We start from the raw sequence: 14,427 nt of genomic DNA, 5'->3' as shown, positions 1-14,427 counted from the left end.
GTTAGTTGTATAATACTGATACCTTCTTCTGTCTTATATCATATATTTTGCTGTGTGATTAACGCATCTATTTCGGACTCCTACTTACGAGGACATGTTTGAAGAAATATCAGATCTCGACGTTTCAGTCGTTCAGTTAAGATGTTCAACATTTTAATGTAATTTAATGTAATTAGCTAGTTCAGTGATTGATAAAACATTTCTGTTGCATATGCATATCTGACACGGTCAAAATAAATGTACTTGCCTAATGCAGATTTTGGTACTCCTAGTCCTACAGTTTAGTAAATATTTCACAACTGTCATTCATATAATAATTTCTATTGTAGACGCGCACTTTAAATGCCTACCGTGCTCAAATGTAGATTTATATCAACAAAAGTTTTACCATTATTACAAAAAGTGGATGACAGGTTAACATAATTTGATATCCTTTCATGATTCAGACACGTTAGTAAAGAAACTTTAGTAATCTTCAAAAGATTTATCAGATATAATACTGAATCAAGTTTAGCGGTCAAAAAGGTTTACTGTATCGAAATGACATTATATGTTATCAGATACATTTGCATCATAATCTAAACACTACTAAATGCAAAAAATGTCTACAATACTATGCAAAAAATGGTCCGATGAAACTGCTTTTAAATGTAGATAGCGAAATGAATGCCGCAAGTCAAGTCCTTTTGCCTTTCAAGTTGCTTGGATCTCATTACTTGGTAATATGAACATAAGTTGCACTGTCATTGCATTTGTAAAACAAAATGAGAAAAAAAGCTCTTGATAACTGCGTTCGAATAATATAAACAGGCAGAAACCTTAATACTGTAAATGTACGGAAATTCAAATGATTGCAGGGGAAAAAACGTCTTATATCAACTAGAGATGAATGTATATCTACTTTCATTCCAAGAAGAGTAGAGGATTAAGTTTTCCGTCAAATTCTTCGACTTAAATTACTCAAATTTAGAATTTCAACCAACAACAGCAAAACTCATTCGGTCAGATGTGTTAAACCTAATGATAAATTCTTGCTACACGTTTACACATACCACTGCTTCAAAATTGTACGAGTATTTTATACGAATAAAAATTCATTTATTTGTCATAATAAAAAAAAAGTATATTCGTGTAGTACACGTTAAGTCTTACAGCTTTAAATATATCCATAATGTCTGTCTCAAATAAGTTATGTTATACATTGTAGATACCAGTATAAACTTTGATCTTCACTTTTCAGTTTCAAATAAGCTCCAGTATTGTAGTATCAGCCAATGATGAAGGTCAAAGGTGTTGCCCATAATTATATCAAAACAATATCTTAGAGGTTTTCGTTCGGAACAATAGATACGTCAGTTTGGGAAGTTTCTAGAATGGCTACTTAAGGCAAGTGGCTGCTTAATTAATACCTGTAGGTGACCGCTAATGCTATCTTTGCTTTATCCGAACTGAGATCAACTATTCCCGACGAGATATCTATCGTTGCACTGTGAACTAATGAAGTTTCCCTGGGTTATCCACCCGGGTTCCGCTTGACTAATATCACTGCAATCAAGGGCGGATCAAGATTGGGATGGTAAACTACTTTAAACCGTAACTTAAACTATAACTTAAAGGGCAAATGCTTAAGTTCCAAATAATCTATACACGGAAATGGCCAATACGGGACGTTGTTTAGACGCTGGTCGGGAACACAGTCTTTTTTTATAAGTTGCAAGTACCCATTTGTTCCTGAAATTATCCATTGAAGTGTACCTGGAGAGTAACAATATAGGAGAAAAATACCAATCTTGTATTTCCGGGCCACGAAAAACATTTAGCCTGGCTGCTTCGCAAATTTATCTCCCAAAATTAAATGCAGATTCCCGCCCCACCCATAACTGGTGTTCCGAATAGACTTCAAAATCTTCAGAACACTTCAGCTCGAATCATAACGAGAATATCGCGTTATGATCACATTACACCGGTCTTAAAAGAACTGCATTGCATACCAGTTACTCACAGAGTAGACTTTAAGATTCTAGTTCAAACATACAAAGCATTGCATGTCCAATCACCGATCTATGTTAAAGACTTGCTAGAACTCTATCAGCCAGCAAGAAATTTGAGATCCAAGAACAACTCAAAATAACCGGTTGTTCCAAAAAGCAAAACTGTGAGGTACGATGATCGTTGTTTTTCATCAGCTGCACCGAAGTTATGGAATACTCTTCCGGCTACCATTAGAGACGCTAAAAGTTTGGATGCTTTCAAAAAATCATTAAAACACACTTTTCCTTCAAGGTCTATTGAAACTAACGTTGCACTGGAAAACAAGCTGTGCAACAGCAGTTAGTTACTGTTGTTTATTGTTCTTTAAAATATCTAGTATTATTATTATGCAGAGTCAAACCTAATTCCAGCTAACCACCTTTTAATGTTGAATTATTTTTAAATATATTTTTTGTGATATGTAGTTTGTACAGCGCTTTTGAACGTTTATTTTATAGATGAAAAGAGCACTATAAAAATATGGTAAATAATAATGATAATAATACATGTAACTGCTTAACCTAATCCCAGCCGTGAGAGAGGACGCAGTGGTAACACGCCTACGAAACAAAGGGTCGTGAGTTCAAGCCCCTGCTCTTTCAATAAAAATTACTGACTTTTTCTTGCATGGGTGATTTACACATGACGCGCTAAAACAGCAGGGACGCTAGCACTATCGTCAAAATTACTAATGTTCTGCAGGTTTACATCTCATCTTAGCTGGTAATGCGCTGCCTGGCTACTCTGTACAGTCAGCTCCCAATCTTTAACGTACATGTTCAGACTAACTTGCGTTGAGTTGACGTTTAAACGGCAGATGCGGATATTTCTCGGACATTTGCCGGGTGTAAACTGTATGACGTCTATGTAGAAAACCAGGTTACCTCACAGTACATAGTTAACCTTAAAGCCCTTGCGTAATTCTAAGCAATTTGAAAGTTTCTCATATTATTATTATTATTATTATTATTATTATACCAGATATTTATAGCGCCCTTTTCATGATAAACACGTTCAAAGGCGCTTTACAGCAACTGCAGCCACACAGGGCGCGAAATCATCCTCTACTAGTACAGACATAGAGCGATCTGACCAGAGGGACAGAGTGAGACAAAGCCCCCACAGAGAGATCAGAAATCAGATACAGGCTTGTCCGGCTAACTTAGCCTAGCTCGTTGCGAATAGACAGCCTGGTTCTTTAACGTGCCCAGTGTATAGCACTGATACACGCAAGGATTGCCTGGGTTCCTGACCAGTACACCTCTAGCTCATATACTGCGAGAATGACTGTAATGATGTTCTAACTTATTAAAAAATAATTAGTAACAGCTCGAAGCAGGGCTAAACGCGTGTAACTGTTACAAACAATGGGACAAACGCGTGTTACCCCATTTGGCAGGTGTGACTACCCTTAACAGAAACCACCCGGCTATAAAAACCACTAAAATCTGTTTGATATCTGCAGTGTAGTGTAACATCTGAATACATGTAAAGAGCAACACATTTGACTCTACCTAGTGCTGTCCATATATAACTTAGTATTATTTGTTTGACCTAATATTGGTAAAACGGTCCCATTGGTCCGGATCCACCCCAGCCTGAGTTTGTTATTAGCACATTCCGACATGCACAGCATGTTTATTATTAGTCGAGACTTCTTTGATGAGGACACTAACCTTTTCATAATCTTACAGCGGTTTGAACAGCGTTCTCGTTCAATATTATATATGCATATATGGATGTTACTTCGCTTAAAGGTTGTTTTAAACATATTTTGGGCAAAGTATTAAATGCATTTGTTCAAAACTTAATGTTAGATATTCACTCGTGAAAGAGTTATTTTAGCATAAATATAAACGTGATAAACATACATAACCTGGAGACTGATATGAATATAAAAATAATCGTATTAGAGGTGTCAAAGGGTTGCATTCATAACTATATTTAAGCCGACCGAAATTAAAAGCAATTTCTAATAAGGATCTGATTATATGAAATGGGTCTGTCTTTCTCCTTGAAATATCTAATAAGAATTTAATAAAAGTGATAATGTCATAAAATTTTGCATAAATGTGATTGGCCATTTTTTAAAAAAAGTCAGGTTCATTCTTTTTAATTAAATTAAAATTGTTAACGGATGCACTTTTTAAATTTTTAGCTTGTTTAATTAGCAATTTCATGAGAGCATCTATCTCCTACCCCCACTCCAACCAAACAAAGACCCCTTTTAACTGTTTCTCTATACCGTATTCTCTAATCAGAGATCAGAGAAGTAGAGGACAGTCAGATTTTGTTTTTTTGTTTTTAGAGGAAGGGGACGACAACTCTGTAATAGACTGTCTAACTTAAAAGTTTGTTTGTTTTTGGTGTTGATTTTTTTTGGGGGGGTGGGGGGGGGGGGAGCGGGGCACAATTTAAGGTCATATGGGAGCGGGGCACAATTTAAGGTCATATGGCGACTTCCAAGCCGATGATGGTGCAAGAAGACCCAGGTGCCTTTTCGGGCATGATGTTATTATGGTATCATGGACGGTCACCCAGGTGAAATCACCCACTTTCTGTAAGCCAGCTGGTTTTTGGCTTTTTCACATGGAATGATTCTACACCCTAAAGCGAGATTTCGAACCCGCATCTGTCCGGGGCAAGTGATTCGACGTCACCGACCTTAACTACCTTATCGAAAGGGAATAATGATCATAATTTTGATAATCAAAAGTACATGTATATTGAAATGCACAACAAAAGAAGTCTGGACATCGATGGAATTCCAACCAAACTGGCATTCATATAGGTACTTTATACATTGAAAAAAAAAATGAACATAAATAAGAAGGCGTGTTTATACAGGACTGACTTAAATCTATTCAGTTACATACCAGAAAATGAACTCGGGCTATAGCAAAAAAGAGAACCAATAGACACTGCCAGGAAAATACTTTTTCTATGAAACCGCCCTTTAACAATGACAAGCAGTAGGTATAAACAAGTAGTAAAATATACAATAAGAGTTATACCGACAGTTAAGAAGTAGTTTTTTGTTTGTTGTTGTTTTTGATTTTGTAGGGCTAAACGTTACACCGGCACACTAGGTAATATGGCGACTTCCCCGAGGAAGACCCAAGGTACCCCTCCGGGTATCATTTCATCACGGGTGGGCACCTGGGTATAACCTACGACCTTCCATAACCCATCTGGAAAGCTTCCTCGCATGAAGAATTCAACGCCCCGAGTGAGGCTCGAACCCACATCGGTGAGGGGCATGTGATTTGAAGTCAGCGACCTTAACCACTCGGCCCTTTTAAAAAGTAGGCGCAAATCAACACACATCAATCATATAACTGGCTTTTAAGTGCAAATACGGATAATTTTTACACAAGTGATGGGTGACTTACAGGTCTGGTTCCATGATAAACCGTTACTGTCAACAATTTCAAAAGAAACTAGTGCTTGGAAATTATAACTTACTAGTACTGAAAAAAAGACATATTTTTAACTTTTATAGCCGAAATAGATAAATAAAAAATCAAGTATCAGAAAGATTATTAGTTGTTTTTTCTTTTCGTAATTACATTGACTTGTACATAGAAAGTAAATATACAAATGTACTTGTGTTCTGTAAATTCCGGTTTTGAAATACGTTCTTGATAACAAGATCAACACTCAATATCCTAGCACACAGAATGTCACAAAAACATGTAAATATGTAGTATAAAATGATATATGATAAAAAATATCACATAATAAACTGTTAGCTTTACTCGTAAACATCTATTCATCTAACGGCGCATGCATAATTGGTTCTCAGGCGCGTAGCTTTAAATTTGCATACATACATTCTTGGTTTGGGCCGAAAACATACGCGAAAAAAAAACATTCACCGTCGCACACATCAAGTATGCACTGCAGTCCTGGGAAACCATCTTCACGATCTGTTAGACAATGGAAACCATTTTTTATTATCTCTTACAACGGTTGATACTGAAACAAGTCTGGCAAAGGTAGACAATTTTTCCTAAAATAATTTCACTTGTCACCAAAAAGGGTTAAAAAAGAAATGACGGGTTGTTTAACGTTCTCTGACCATGTTCTTTACCCGTCTCTAAACAAACAACAAACTGAAGAGCGTTTCTCAGGCATAAAATACAACAACCTGATGCAACATAAACCAGAGAGTTGAGATTATTTCAGGTATTCTAGGCGACTAAGAAAATGAAATAGACAGGATCCACAACCTTCTAAACTCGGTAAATGGCAGAATTACATCCCTATGACTAAACAAAGGAATGGTGCGCCTGTGATATATTACAGACTCCGGATTATACTGGATTCAAGCAATTTGAAAGAAAAAAACTTAAATGTATCGTTTTTGTAACCATGGTGATATTAACCCTAACCTTTAGTCAGTATATTATGCATATTATACACAAAATGCGTGCGGACATGCAAAAAAATTGCGTTATTTTGCCGTGCGCTACAACTGACAATCATTCCGGGCATGCGCAGAACGGCTGCACCAGATCTGTAATGGGAAACATCGTTTAAATAATATCATTCTACTACCATCGCCCGGAAGCAATACTCGGTTTTGTTTCTAATTATAACTTTTTATACTACCCTTTCATATGTCATTGTTTTTCGCCACCAGCTGAAATGAATTTCCCGTTTTTGGCGGTGTTCGGAGTTTATGCTAGCTTCATAGTAAAATTTTATCATGACTTTGAGTTCAGGACGATCATTTTCAGTAGCACTAGAGATCACATTTTATCATTATTCGACTTCAAATGGTGAACATACGGTAATACTAAAATTTTGTTTATAACCAGTGGATTAGCGTACTTCGAAACAGGTCAAGGACTGACCTAGTTTTGTTAACCAACTCTGTCCAACGACAGAACATTACTTTTCGTTATGAACGCAAATGGCACATATGATAATTTTACCTATAAAAACTGTGCCATTTTGTTTTAATAACCCGTCTATAATATTTTTCAGTTATAGCTTCTTTTTGTTGTGTTTGTGGTGATCTGTTAGCCTGGGAATCCAGTCTGACAATTTCTAACTTTCTAACCTTTTTTCAACCATCAGAAACTCGATGAAGGCCAATTAACACTAATTAGCGCAAATTAAATGATATCTTTAATGCATAAATATTAGTTATGATTTCTTCTGACAAAGCACAAATATTATCAACGGTTTCCCAGGCTAGTGCTCTGTGCTCCTTACCCATTATCTTTTACTATGCTTAACGGTGCGGTAGGAAAGTAGCCAATTTATTGTAACATATCTTGAAACGTTTTTCATATATTTGATTATGTGCCAGTGTCCAGTGATAAACATATGTATATAATTTGTACATATGATATGCATTATTTAACAGTTGTATCATTTTTACAAATGCTACAATTCCTAACTAGGAAAGGTAAACAAAGTAATTGTACTCACAGTTTATTTATATCCGCACTGACTTGTAAACATTCATGAATGTATTTAACAATACAACAACAAGTATATGGCAAAGGTGTCTATAAAAATAGACCAGAACACAGACCAGCTGCCAGTACAGATATGCATCTAAATTAAAACCACCCCTGGCTTTTCCGCTGCGAATACTGCTTTAAGCTACATTAACCTTAAGATCTTGTTCTTTTATTATGTTGTATGTACATTGCTTTCAGACATAAGTTCGAAATGCTATAAACAAACAGATATTGGACTGATCAAGTGATTCGAATTTATCTCCTCAGCTAACTTGTAACTTCAGTAAAACAGTAGGTGATGATGTTCTATTTAACAAATCAAAATAGAATGTATATGTTCTGTTCTGTTCTTATGATGGCAAATTAAATTACAAAAGCCTGAATGGCATCTTTTGTATGAATTTTTCTATGCTGAACTTACTTTTAATTTGATTCAAGACTAGTTAATTTTCCGCTAAATTTTAGTTTAACGATAAAAAGCAGATTCTGGCAATCGTCTAATGTAAATGAAAGAATGTTTTCAGTAGCTATGAATATGCAGATATCTCGGCTTCGAAGTGACATTCGAATTAATATCATATTGAATATGAAATGTCTTTTACTGTACAGTACATGTCTTGCAAACTGCAAACTATAGATGAAAAAAAAGAAACACAGTTAAGGCCCGGTTTATAATGTACACGTATTACAATGCTGTTTGAAAATAATTTCCATCTTCTTATTTCAGATTCGAATATGTTGCAAGGGAGCCTTATAGCTAACAGTACATTGGACTTTCGCAATAACGGCTGAATCGGTTTAACACAAGATAATTTAATGCATCTACATATATAAGAAGGACAGAACGTTTTAATTAATTACATAAAACATCTTATTCTTCCGAGGATTAACTAGTATGTACTCATGTATTTCATAAACCTGTAATACATCTTAGATACCTGAACATTAGTTTTCTTTATAAAAATAGCAACAATATAAATTATCAGCCAAGATATTACTTCTCTTCTTTTTTTGAAGCGAAAACATATGTGCTGATGTTTCGATATCAGGATGATCTTTTTTGAGCTGCTGATGAATATCGTTAAAAAATCGGAGGGTGGTAGTATTTTTGATGAGTATGTTATATAAGCACATATATGTTTTTCACAACGTAAACCAATGTTCTGGTTTTAGAATTACGAAATAATGTATCTATGCACGCGACCAAAGTGCATGTTGTTTTTTACAGCCAAACCTGTGCTAAATACAAATGTACTATCAGTTTGCAAAGAGCAAGTGGTCATAAAGATCGTTAATTTTATTCCCTATATAACATTTCGACTGCTTAGAAGTATAAGGTCGTAAATCTATAGAAATATATAGTACTCACTTAAATAAAGACCACCTGCCAATAAAGACCAGTTTTGTCTCTCTCACAAGCCGGGTCTTTATTGACATGTTTGACCGTACATCAGTGAGATTTAGATCGATCTCAAGAGCCCAGAAACCAGACATTGCGAGTTCGAGCTCCCGTTCATCAAACTAAAAATTACTAACACTGAGATAGCATAACCATGTGTGAGTGCTTTACACTTGGCACATTAAATAACCAATTAAGACAGCTTCTGGAATAGGAAAGTACGTGATATTTGGATGAGTCACCCATATGAGTAAAATAAGTCTAAATACAAGCAAACATTGACGAAAACTGATTCTCAAAAACGAATGGCAATCTGCAACATACGGTTTAAGACTGTCTGTTAAAGTAGCATGCCTCCAGATTTGGCTAAAAAATAATCTTTCTTTCAAATTGAAGTTTGGTCATATTATGAACATAAGAATATGAATTTTTGTTTCTAAAATATTTTAAAAGTTCCAAAATCAAGAAAAAAGATGAGCCCGTCGGGAATCGAACCCCTGAACGCCGCGGCAATAAAAACATTTTCCCGTCGTCGTTACCAACAGCCCTATAGCTGAAGTAGTGAATAATGACTTCTAAATATAGATATTTATAATCGTGACAGAAAGCGTGACAAACGATTTTCGATTTCCATCGTAAAAAGTAGTAAAAACAGCAAATTCTCATGTGTTTCCGTAACATAAAGTTTGTCAGTAATTAAGTTTTAAAGCCTTCTTAAGAAATATAGCATTTATTTCAAGATATCTAAAAAATTTTATTTATTTTTTGTTGTCGAACGGAGGCATGTCGCTTTAAGTCTGTATTTGAACATTTTGTTTTGTTTTATCAGCTGTCTGTCTTCTGTTGTAACTGCTCATATGTATAATGTTGTATAATTTTGTACTTTACATGCCTGTCTTTTATGTATGCTGTACATGTTTTGCCCGAGCAATTTCAGTTAATCAGTATGATTTAATTGCACGTGTTTCTATGTTGTACAACTATTATATTTGCATTTCTTGCTTATTGCAATATGTCAAACACTTCTATATTAGCGTTGCAACCTGCAGGCAGTGCTCTTATTGAGCAAAGCCAAGCTAATTAGTGTATAAACACCCTTTTCTAGTTGTTTAAGTTATTAGGATGGATTTACATCTTCTTTACTTTTTGAAATAACAATGACCTGTTAAAATGTAAATACGAGCTATATTTATTCATTAAAGAAAGCTTATATCAAGTTTTTGAAGAATTGCATATGCACTTCCATGAGATTTTATTTAAGAAATAATTTATAGCAAAAGAGTGTTTTAACACTTATTTATGCACGATTGGCGGTTTTACGTCAGTCGTAATAATTTCACGAGGGCGCAGCCCGAGTGAAATTACTTGTACGACGTATTACCGTCCGAGTGTATAAAAAGATCTAGTGTTAAAATACGGTTTTGGTATAAATTATTTAAATAAGTTATTTGAATTTGAATTGAATATTGCGATTTTATGCCAAGGACGTTATTTAGGTCAGGCACACAGAAAGGCGCTATGCTTGCAAAGATTTAAAAACATAATTATAAATGTAGATTTACTTCAATGATTATTGATGGTATGACATTGCAGGATGGATATTAGGCCTATTCTTTAGAAAATACAGTTGACAGATTATTTTTTATAAAAAATGTCAAGATAAGAATTGCAGGCAAGTATCTTTTTACAGGCTATAAAGGCGAAATATTTTGAGTCGCGAGACAAAAAAAACAACCGGTGTGTCAATTTTTCGGACGTTCCACACATGGATCACTGATAGTGAACATTGACCTATTAGGAGATATCTCAAATTGATGGGTTAGGGCCAAATGCGGGGCCAGCTAGCTAAACCTACAAATACTTTCCTTGAAAACTTTTGACCAACACCCCAAAAAAGTCCTTCCCCCTATTAACAATATATAGTAGACATCACATGAAATCCTTCTATGCTCTCTCAAACTGGCTTTTCAATTTATCTACTATTATTTCTAAGAACTTCTGGGGGTGAGGGGGGGAGGCAAAGCATATGCTGTCCCCTACTCGTTCCCCTGCTCCTACGCCTATGACGAATGACCATTAAACGGTATACTTGTGGTATACTTGTTTGTCTGGACTTCAGTTTGTAGTCCTGATAATAGTAGGTTTGCTTTGGTATTTATGTCGGCTAATTGATTTAGGAAATCAGAGATATACCTGATAACAATTAGGCTGGCAAACAGTAACAGACTAATCTATAATTGAGCCGCACCATGGGAAAACCAACAAAGTGCATTTGCGACCAGCATGGATCCAGACCAACCTGCGCATTCGCGCAGTCTGGTCAGGATCCATACTGTTCGCTTTCAAACCCTATTGCAATTAGAGGAACCGACGGATGCGCAGGCTGGTGTGGATCCATGCTGGTCGCAAATGCACTATGTTGGTTTTCTCATTGTGCGGCTCATATCTCATTCGTTACGTTCATTTATTATGTCCTACATTTACATGTTTCGAAATGACTCAGACTGTCTCATCTTTTTTAAAATCATTGTGATGTTGTCAAATAACACTTGAACTACAATCCACTTAGTCCCAGGTATAATTCACGAAGTAGAGATGTTGAAACACACATGTGCACATTCACAAAACACTTGTTAACCCTAAATAAAAAGATTAAAACCGTACTAAAAATTTACAGGACAATTTCAAAAGATGCCTATTTCTTTGTAAAAAGAATTACAGGCACATTGGCGTACACCTGTTGAAATCACAACTTCATACAAACAACGTGTTCAGAGATACACGTGGCGTAGGACATTTTCTAATGACACTTTATCAAACTGTATTTTTTTTAAATGCACTGCTTACTTAGCATACACTAAAGAACCACTACCTGTTATCTGACGGATTTCAGCTCTTTTAACAGAGCCAATATCCTTTCCACTGCCGTAGCGTAGTAAAACGTATTAGCGCCCGATGGCCCTTTCACGCTTCCGTAGAATCAACATAACATTTTTGTATTATACAAAATTCAATAAAAAATTTCTGAAAAGTGTAGGTCTGCAGCTCTCAAATACGGAAATATCTTACATCCGTAGATGAAAAGCTAACATGCCGTGCTAAAGCTCAGGTATTTTCAAATCGTTAGAAATGTGCCGGATATGTTGGAAAAGTACCAGAAATAAAAGTGTAAATGTGCATATATGTGGGTTTAGTTTAGAGAGCAACAATATATTATTATTATTATATTAATATTAATAATTAGCGCCCTTTTCATGATAAACAAGTTCAAATGCGCTTTACATATAGCAATCGCAGCTACACAGGGCGCGAAATTCATCCTCTACTAGTACAGACACAGAGCGATCTGACCAGAGGGACAGAGTGAGATAAAGCCCCCAGAACAGACAGAGAGAGATACAGGCCTGTCCGGCTAACTTAGCTCTTTGCGAATAGACAGTCTGGTTCTTTATCGTGCCCGATGTATAGCACCGATACACGCGAAGCTGTCTTTCCTGGGAAGAAACAGTACAGGCCTCTTAGTAAGTTGGGAGACACTCAAGAGCATCTCAGAAATTTCCGGTTCCTGGACCGGGATTCCGGAACCACGACCTCTGGATTGGCAGTCAAGCGTGTTACCACTAGACCACTGGATATAATATCTGCAGTGTTAATGAAACTACATTAAGGTATCCATCCCACCACAAATAAACAAGTCAGCAAGTTCTATATAACAGTGCCATTAAATTATATCAAATATTGATGCCTGGTAACCTCATAATGTTGGTATCATTTGAAAGTGTATTGTCTACTGAAGAAGGAAATATAAATGACATTACTAAAATGTTGATAGAAGTTATAGTCTTCAATGATATTTCAACAGAAATGCAGATATTACAGTGCAAGATTTATCATTTCGCAGTCAAAAAACAAGACTGTAGTAATTGGTGCATATTGTTTATGGTAATCTTATTTACTAATTCTTGTCCAGCAGACACAACTCTTTCAAATAATACCAAAAAAAACAACAACAAAAAAAAAAAACAAAACAAAACAAAACAAAAAAAACTTGAAACTACAAAAAAAAACATGGGGAGTTACCTATTTGTGGATCGGGTTAAACAGACATAAGCACGATCATTCTGGTAATAACCCATACATTTATGAACACGAAACAAGTGTTTCACATAATCTGGAATATTAAAGAATCATATGCGTAGTCATTCTGGAAACCGTCCCTTACGAGTTTGAAACGTGCACCATTTTACAAAATATCGAAGTTTTAAAGAGTATGCTATGCAAAGATAACCTTTCAGCATTAGACTTACACAACGGTCCAGACAAATAAGGAAGTATCAGCGCCATTATCCGAAAATCAGGGCCAACAGAAGAAAATCAAGTAAATATGGGTTTCCACCATTTTAACCATGTTGACAAATTGAACCGAGATGTTCAGTAAAATTATCATCAATGAAATGAGCCGCACCATGAGAAAACCAACAGTGGTTTTGCGACCAGCATGAATCCAGACCAGCCTGCGCATCCGTGTAGTCTGGTCAGGATCCATACTGTTCGCTGACGGTTTCTCTAATTGCAATAGACTTTAAAGCGAACAGAATAGATCCGGATCAGACTACGCGGATGCGCAGGATGGTCTGGATCCATGCTGGTCGCAAACGCACTATGTTGCTTTTCTCATGGCGCGGCTCAAATGTATTATTCTGTCCTCTGGTAATCAGACTGCTGACCCGACAATTAAGACAATAACATTACTGCTTGCATCTGTGGTCATCCATCGTCCCCACTTTATGATTGTTAAAAACATATTGGTATGTAAACCTAAGAGGCCATCTTTTCATTCATAAGTTTAAAATTACAATAAGGATTTTCATTATCTGCCAGTTGAATTATTTTTGCGGAGTTTTGAGACGTCAAACATGTAAAGCTTACCAGAGGTATATGACACATCAACACAGTGCACATTATATGGAGTCAAACAGTAGGTATGTAATCATTTATTTTTACCTGCTGAAATCAGAGATACAGCTTATTTTAGTATTCAGACCCCATATATGAGCCGCGCCATGAGAAAACCGACATAGTGGCTTTGCGACCAGCATGGATCCAGACCAGCCTACACATCCGCACAGTCTGGTCAGGATCCATGCTGTTCGTTTTCAAAGCCTATTGCAATTAGAGAAACCATTAGCGAACAGCATGGATCCTGACCAGACTGCGCGGACAAGGCTGGTCTGGATCCATGCTGGTCGCAAAGCCACTATGTTGGTTTTCTCATGGTGGGGCTCATTTCTGTCTCTTATTATCATGCAAGGCTAAGACAGTAGTTCAAATCCTTTCCACCATTGCCCCTCACCGATGTGGGTTCGAGCCCAACTCGGGGCTTTGAAATCTTCATGTGATGAATCTATCAAGCTGACATACGGAATGTCGGTGGTTCTACTCTGGTGCCCGCGCATGATGAAATCATGCACGGAGGGGCAGTTGGCGTTTTCCTTCACCATCAAGGGGGTCTCCGTGGCC

The 14,427-nt window shown here is 36.3% G+C and overlaps 1 protein-coding gene across 3 annotated transcripts in view; it reads right to left on the bottom strand.

Annotated features, from left to right (window-relative positions):
• The window catches only part of LOC123527772 (alkaline phosphatase, tissue-nonspecific isozyme-like), a 125,391-nt gene extending 117,889 nt beyond the window's left edge, over positions 1-7,502 (bottom strand). The window contains exon 1 of one of the 3 annotated variants that reach the window (XM_053523782.1): positions 7,474-7,502. The gene's annotated coding sequence lies outside the window, so the exon portion shown is untranslated. Of the gene's footprint in view, positions 1-247; positions 404-5,637; positions 5,783-7,473 lie in introns of those variants that run through there. The other 2 variants (XM_053523781.1, XM_053523779.1) reach the window with 2 other exon arrangements.
• Between the last annotated feature and the right edge of the window lie 6,925 nt (positions 7,503-14,427).

The sequence above is a fragment of the Mercenaria mercenaria genome, chromosome 14 (assembly GCF_021730395.1).
Source record: "Mercenaria mercenaria strain notata chromosome 14, MADL_Memer_1, whole genome shotgun sequence".
Lineage (NCBI taxonomy): Eukaryota > Metazoa > Mollusca > Bivalvia > Venerida > Veneridae > Mercenaria > Mercenaria mercenaria.
Note: the sequence above shows the minus strand (reverse complement) of the source record. Positions and strands in the feature narration are given on the sequence as shown.